Below are 8680 nucleotides of genomic sequence, written 5' to 3'. Positions count from 1 at the left end.
GACCAAAAGAAAGGGCAAGAGCAAGAGTAAAGGCAAGAAGGCTAAAGGTGCATCCAATTTTGACTTGGGTGCGTTGAAGCCTAAAGCCAAGGTGGCGAAGAATGATTACTGCTTCCATTGTGGCAACACTGGACATTGGAAGCGGAATTGTAAGATATACCTGGAAGAGTTGAAGAAGAAGAAGGGAAGTGAGACTTCCACTTCAGGTATCCATGTTATAAAGATTAATGTATCTACTACTTCTACATCTTGGGTATTAGATACCGGATGTGGTGCTCATATTTGTGGAAATATGCAGGACCTAAAGGACAGTAGATCGTTGACAAAGGGCGAGGTGGACCTACGAGTTGGAAATGGAGCAAGAGTTGCTACATTAACTGTAGGGACTTATCACCTAGTTTTACCTACTGGGCTTGTATTAGATCTTAACGACTGTTATTATGTACCTGCTATTAGTAGAAACATAATATCTGTTTCTTGTTTGGACAAGAAGGGATTTTGTTTCACTATAAAGAACAAGTGTTGTTCTATGTACATGAATGATGTATATTATGGCAGTGCACATTTAAGTAATGGTCTGTATGTTCTTGATCTAGATACGCCTATTTATAATGTGGAAACCAAACGGCTCAAATCTAATTATTCGAACCCGACTTACCTCTGGCATTGTCGTTTAGGCCATATTAGCGAGAATCGCATCTCTAGACTCCATAAAGATGGATTACTGGACTCGTTTGATTTAGAATCGATCGAGACATGCGAACCTTGCTTAATGGGGAAAATGACTAAGGCCCCTTTTACTGGAAAAGGTGAGCGAGCTAGTGATCATCTGGCTCTCATACATACTGATGTATGTGGACCAGTGAACAAGCTTGCTAGAGGTGGGTATCTCTACTTCATTACATTTACTGATGATTTCAGTAGATTTGGATATGTGTATTTGATGAAACACAAATCTGAATCCTTTGAAAAGTTCAAAGAATTTAAGAATGAAGTGGAGAATCAGTTGGGTAAGAGCATTAAAGTTCTTCGATCAGATCGAGGAGGTGAATATTTGAGCTATGAGTTTGCTGACTATCTTAAACAGTGTGGGATTTTATCTCAACTAACTCCACCTGGAACACCACAGTGGAATGGTGTAGCTGAGAGGAGGAATCGAACTTTATTAGATATGGTTCGATCTTTGATGAGTCATGCAAACTTATCTGACTCCTTCTGGGGATATGCTCTACAGACAGCTGCTCTCATATTAAACAATGCTCCGTCGAAATCAGTTGAAAGGACACCATATGAGATGTGGTATGGGAAACGTCCCAAGATGTTTTTTCTAAAAATATGGGGTTGCGAAGCTTATGTGAAGAGATTGTCTTCGGATAAGTTTGGCCCTAAATCGGACAAATGTTACTTTGTGGGGTATCCTAAGGAAACTCGAGGATACTATTTCTATAATCCCATCGAGGGCAAAGTGTTTGTCGCTCGAACTGCGGTATTCCTTGAGAAAGAGTTTCTCTCCAAAGGAACTAGTGGGAGGAAATTAGAACTTGGGGAAGTTCTACCACAAAATGACATTGACCAATCGACGGGCGATGTTGCAGAACAAGTACCACAAGTTGTTGTGGCACAATCTTCTGCACAAGTGACACAGGAGCCTCGTAGGTCTGGTAGGATACGTCATGAGCCCGAGAGATATGGATTTCTCGTGACTCAAGATAATGACGTATTGCTCATAGATAATGATGAGCCTACAACCTATGCGGAAGCCGTAATAGGCTCTGACTCTGAGAAATGGCTGGTGGCCATGAGATCTGAGATGGAGTCCATGTACACTAACCAAGTATGGACTTTGGTTGATCCACCTGAAGGGGCAAAACCCATTGGGTGTAAGTGGGTCTTCAAGAAGAAGATTGACATGGACGGTAATGTGATTACCTTTAAGGGCCGACTTGTGGCAAAAGGTTTCAGACAAGTTCATGGTGTTGACTATGACGAAACCTTTTCCCCGGTAGCTATGCTTAAATCCATCAGGATCTTGCTTGCAATTGCAGCTTATTATGATTATGAGATCTGGCAAATGGATGTCAAAACTGCTTTCCTGAACGGGAATCTCCTCGAGGATGTGTTTATGACACAACCTGAGGGTTTTGTCGATCCACATTGTGCCGGAAAAGTTTGTAAGCTACAACGGTCTATTTATGGGCTGAAGCAAGCTTCTAGGAGCTGGAATCTTCGTTTTGATGATGCAATCAAAGAGTTTGGCTTCATCAAGAATGAAGATGAACCCTGTGTTTACAAGAAGGTTAGTGGGAGCGTAGTAATCTTCCTGGTGTTGTATGTAGACGACATACTTCTGATTGGGAATGACATTCCTTCCCTACAGTCTGTGAAGACTTGGTTGGGAAGGTGTTTCTCTATGAAGGATTTAGGCGAAGCTACCTACGTGCTAGGTATCAGGATCTATAGAGATAGATCCAGGAGACTGCTTGGCTTAAGTCAGAGTGCATACATAGATAAAGTGCTTCGGCGATTTAGCATGCAGGATTCTAAGAAAGGGTCGCTGCCTATGTTACATGGCATAAGCCTTTCGAAGGCTCAGTGTCCTTCTACTCGAGAGGAGAGGGACCGCATGAATAGGATTCCATATGCGTCAGCTATTGGATCCATCATGTATGCTATGTTATGCACTCGATCAGATGTCTCGTATGCTTTGAGTATGACGAGTCGATACCAATCAGATCCAGGTGAAAGACACTGGATTGCAGTAAAGAACATCCTTAAGTACTTACGAAGGACTAAGGAGATGTTTTTGGTATATGGAAGCGAAGAAGAGCTCGTTGTAAGAGGTTACACCGATGCTAGCTTCCAGACCGATAAGGACGACAGTAGATCGCAGTCAGGGTATGTGTTTTGCCTGAATGGAGGTGCTGTGAGTTGGAAGAGTTCCAAATAGGAGACAGTAGCCGATTCTACCACAGAGGCCGAGTATATTGCTGCCTCTAACGCTGCAAAAGAGACCGTTTGGATCAAGAAGTTCGTGACAGAACTTGTTGTGGTTCCTAGCATCGCAGACCCAGTGGATCTCTATTGTGACAACAATGGAGCCATTGCGCAAGCTAAGGAACCCAGGTCTCACCAGCGATCCAAACATATACTCAGACGCTTCCATCTCATTCGCGAGATCATCGACAGAGGAGATGTGAAGATATGCAGAATACCAACAGATGAGAATCTCGCAGATCCACTTACGAAGCCTCTTGTGCAGCGCAAGCACGAGGCTCACACTAGATCTATTGGCATTAGACAGATGCCAGATTGGCTCTAGTGCAAGTGGGAGATTGTTGGGAATTGGTGTATGCCCTAGAGGCAATCTATAATCAGTTCTGTAATATGATATCTATTTCATTATATTACGAGGCATATCTGTTATTGTGTAGATTGCGCTAAATATGATTTTACACAATAATGTCCTTGGAATAGTAGGTTCAATAGGCATCAAGTGTGACTTGATTGTGAGATCCTATAATTAATGAACATTATTCCTAAATGTCCATAGTCAAAGTATTATCGTTAATTAGGACAACGATAATACGGTTAGACTAGTGTGAGTGTTGATTGATGACCAAGTCTCATAGGTCATGGATATGGAGATATCAAATCACACCACATGTATACATTAAGAGTAATGTGTATTGGACTGACCCACCATGAGATTGCTACATGGTTTGTTACGTGATTGTCATTAGCATATCTCAAAGTGACTATAGTGTAATGGTCCTTTGACTTGAGGTCACCATAGATTCCTACATGTCATGTCATATACTTTGATACTGTCAAACGACACTGTAACAGGATGGTTATAAAGACAGTTATTGGGTATACCACAGAGCATGGAGAGGAATGTGAGTGATCAAAATAGAATTTGTCCCTCCTACGAAACGGGAGCGATATCTCACGGCCACTTGGTGGTTAAGTCTAAAAGTGTATGCATACCCAAATGAGTCGATATAGCGATATCGAGCTCATTTGTTCTGATAGACTTACCCAGTAAACCAAGAAAGAGAGATATTGAGCCATACAAGGATGTCATCGACCATGCCTTGGGCTCAATAGAGATATAGAGGACAATGGATTATATTACACGGTAATATAGGTCACAAGGTTCGTCGAGAAATTGACTTTTCGATTACTTGAGTAACAGTGATGCATTGCTAGATGCCGCTCACTGTTTGTAATATTAAAATAGAGATTTCGATATTACTATCAACGTAATTGGGAACCTACAGGGTCACACACTACGACTAAATTGACGAGATATTTTGAAACAATAAAATCGTCTAATAGAGATTAGATGATTTATGGTGCGACTAATTAATCGGATATTTAATGAGATTAAATTTGTCGATTAATTAGACTCGATTTATTAGATTAAATGGACCAAATTGATGCACGATTAATACGGTGACACATGGGCCATACATATGTCTACATTTATACATACACATGGGCTAATTAAATGATGCCATTTACCTAGACACATGTCATGTAGGGAGCCCATGTAATTCTAATCCCACATCGGTGGGATTTGAATTTTCTTCCCTTCCTGTTTGTTATATAAAGGGTACAGAGCATACAAATATTATATAGATGAGATATATATGTATGCATGTGTTTGTGTACGTTTACATACACAAATATATAAGATATACATGTATGTATATAAATGGGCATAATTGAGTTGAATTGTTCAACTCATTAGGTCCAATTAAGTCTAATAAATTTCGAGAGTCGCACCAGTGTTTCTTTCGAGTGTTGGTCACTAGCACCGCCGATCTCGAAGACTCGTCGACAAAATCGGTGTGGACACCGGTAGAGGCGTCACGCGTGGGACGCTCGGTCGACAACTTTAAATATTCCAGGTACGCTTTTATTTACTCTTATTCTTCTAGTAGGTCTTGGAATTAGTTTCACGGGTATGAAATTTTGAATTTCTGTTCCTTTTTCGTTTCCGTTGCGCCCCGTGAAACTAGCATAACAATATGGGATTTAAACGAAATCGATAAAAAGGGCATCGGTTCATACCAAAACATGCATGGAAATCGATCTGGGACCGCTTTATCACCCCACAATACTCTGAAATTAAAAGACCTAACTCCTCTAAGGGTTTAGTGGATGACATACCTATGCCTTAAGAATGAAAATGAATCTGGGAAAGTGTGAGGTGAGCTGCTGGATGCTCAGGTACAACAATAATCCTAGTAAGCCTTCCTTGGGCTCGAGTGAGGTGAGATTGTGAGGAAAATGAGGGGTCTCTCCTCCGATCGGGCACGAGGTTCAAGGTTGTTAAGAGATCCACGGAAGTAGCTGTGGATGGTGTTCAAGAGGTGAGTACCCTAACTGACCCGAATCAACAAGGAAAAAAACCATGAAACCTTAAAGAAAGAGAAAGAAAATAAAAATAAAAATAAAAAATTCAGGTAGTTTGCACTGTGGAACGGCTCTCGGGACGTGACCTTCGTGTCACGGGGAGAGTGAGGATCGTTAGAGACCCGTCAAGGAAGAATCGTACGACTCGCCATAGTCGTAGGGGTCGAAGAACGCAAGGAAACCCGAAAATCTACAAAGAGCTCGTTTCCATTCAGCTCTGGAGCGGGTGGCTAGGGACTCCAAATGGCTAAATGGATGTCACCAATGGATTCAGAAGGTCGAAAATAGGTGGGGCATGTATTTTTTCGAAGTTTGGGTGAGGGTAGATGGATGTTTTTGCCCGAAAAACGACATTTTTTGACAATAACGGTTTTTTTTTCTTATTCTCTCCTCTGCCGCCCTCCTTTCCTCCGAAAATCTCCCTGTTCTCTGCTCACTCTTCCTTTTTAAAGTTGCTGCCTCCATTCTGAATCAATGAATAATGAATGAGGGAGAGAGGCAAGAAGGGAAGGATGGTCCAAGATCGGAAAATTTCGCCAAAACGGGAAAACCGTTAATGAACTTCCTTTTTCTCCTCTGCAGCTGCATTTGGCCGAATTCTTGGCCCTCTCTTGAATATGTTTTGCTGAATAATGAATGTGTAATGAATGAGAGAGAGAGGCAAGGAGGGAAGAAAGGTCTAGATAGGAATGTTGCCTAAAATCGAGAAAACGGTTTAATGAATTTCCTTTCTCCTCTCCCTATGAACCTAGCCGTGTCTTCCCTTGGAAATGCTGACCGAAATCTGCTGATAGCTTGTAGCATTAATGAGGAATGAATGAGATTTTCGGCAAGAAAGGAAGGAAGGGTTTAGATAGGATGATTGTGCAAAAACCGAGAAAGCCTTCACGAACTTCTTTTCTTCTTCCTTTGCTGAATTTGGCCGAATTCTTGGCTCCTTTTTTTTAATTCGAAAATTCAAATTTAACGCGCGTCGAAATTAAAATTCTCGTCTTTGCAATTGGATGTCCAAAAAATGATCCAAGACCAGCATTGTGTTCAGAAAAATTTATGGATCAATGTTATGCAATAAAATATTTTATGACCTTGAATTTTCTTCCCGGATTTGAAAATTGATGTTGACGCGCGTGAAATTCAAAGACACCCCGCAAAAATATTTTTATAAAATTGATGTCACTTTTTCAAAGGCCATGAATGCTTGAGCAATTCGCTAGAAATACTTCCCTCATGCGGGGTGACAAAGTGATGATTTTGTCGCTTTGGAGTCGGTGGACCGAAATGGGGTGCTGACAGGCGGCTTCGTGCCGTGAGGTGCGCATAACGCGCATGTATGAGCGGGTCCGTGTGACCTGTAGGCTCGAGTGTAAGTGTAACGTGCGCCTCGAGCAGGCACCCGTTGTGTTCAATGTCGGGACATCGAAGTGAGGACGGGTGTGATTAAGTCGTGTGGTCTCGTCGATTGATTAAGGTCACGTGGCTCGTGTAAGACGACACGATACCACGTGAGGGCGGGATGTTGGAAAAAAAGTGGTGATGTGAGAGGACACAATATCCCACATCGGTTGAAAAGAAAAAAATAAGGAAGTTTATAAAAGACAAAGGCTCAGTAACCCATTAGCTTAAGTTTTTGGGTTGCATATAGGCACGAGTCTGAATTAGGGCCATTTTTATTTAAAAATTTATCTAACAGCTTTGCTCACTATCTTGGGGTCACAAACAGTCTTATGGCTGAGTGCTTGGCACTACGTGATGGACTCCTCGTGGCTCGGGCACTTGGCATCCAATCTCTCATAGTGGAATTGGATGCTGGGGTGGGTGCTTGTTGAGTTGTTCCCCGATAACTCATGTGACAACCTAATACTAATGCCGATTATTTTGGATTGCAGGACTCTAGCTCTTTCCTTCACTGGTTTTAGGATTGGACATGCGTTCAGGGAAGCTTACGGGGTTGCTTATTTCCTTGCTCAATCAGCACGAGAGGACTTCCAACACCAGGATAACACTTGTTATTTTGATACCCCTCCTGTTGGGGCTCTTGATCGTGTACTGTTTGATCGATGGATGTCGACAAAACTCGTATTTTATGTATTAACCGAGATGACTCGGCTGACAATGATTAACTTCTAATATAACATTATCCTTTTCTACCCCCCCCCCGGCGCCAAAAAAAAAAAAAAAAGAGTCGTGAAGCCATTGGTTAAAAGAAAAAAAAAATATGACCAAACAGTTGGTTTAGTAGTAATCAGTATCTTACTATTTTAATGGTTCTTAATTTTTAATCTTATTTAGTGCTAGGTACTTTTGGAACCTAAATATCAGAGGAGCTTATAAGCTCATAGATGTGAACGTCTAAACATCCAAAAAAATGGAAAACATTTATCTAATTACATTTTTTCAGCACAGAAGAGGTCCTGGAACTTCTTGCGATAAGAAAATGAGAGATAAAGAGTACTAAAAGCTTTGTTGAATGAGTGCCACCATACAAATCCTCGCATCTCTTATGTAGTAGCTCAATTTAAAGTATAACCAATGCAGTAATGATTTCACTATTTGAAATTCGATTAATACCGGGGACTAATTCCCTAGTCCGTCGTTCCTCTATTTACTTTTGGGAAAATGATGCGTTGACACCGTATCATGGTGACATGATTGGTACTTCCTTTGAAAGACGCAGTACTCCTTTTGAAAAGTGTAGTACATGTATAGTACTTTTAAAAATTCATTATTGTATCGACCATTTCGAAGAAAATACTACACTTTTTAAAGAGAGTACTATACATTTCAAGGAGAGTACTAACCATGTCACCCTGATATGATTTCATGATATCTTTTCCCATACTTTCTATACCTGTATCAAAGGATCTATTATGTAAATTTCCTCCAATCTAATTCCAAACATTGCACTTCCCGTGCTCCACCGGAAAGGAATGAAAAATTCAAACATTTCATCATCGTCATCATAATAAAATTAAAAAGTGCCAAAAGCTCCCATTCCCATTCCATTACGAGAGCAGCTGGCGGTGCGATATGTCCCCTTGTGCTTGACATAATATATTATTATCGCTCTCAAAAGGTGAGGGAGACTAGAGAAGGGGAGGCAGAGCTTTTCAGCAAATTCCTGTCTGTCGTTTTGCTCAAAGATATTTTGTTCTCTTTAATTTGTTCTGTTGTCAAATCCCACTTCACATGAGCACCCATGGGAAACTGCACAAAACCATGGACTGCCATTTCTTTCTTCTTTTTTTTCAATTTTTTTTTT

This window comes from Punica granatum, chromosome 4 (assembly GCF_007655135.1).
Source record: "Punica granatum isolate Tunisia-2019 chromosome 4, ASM765513v2, whole genome shotgun sequence".
In the NCBI taxonomy this organism is placed as follows: domain Eukaryota; kingdom Viridiplantae; phylum Streptophyta; class Magnoliopsida; order Myrtales; family Lythraceae; genus Punica; species Punica granatum.
The sequence above is the reverse complement of the archived record's forward strand: the minus strand, read 5'-3'. Positions refer to the sequence as shown.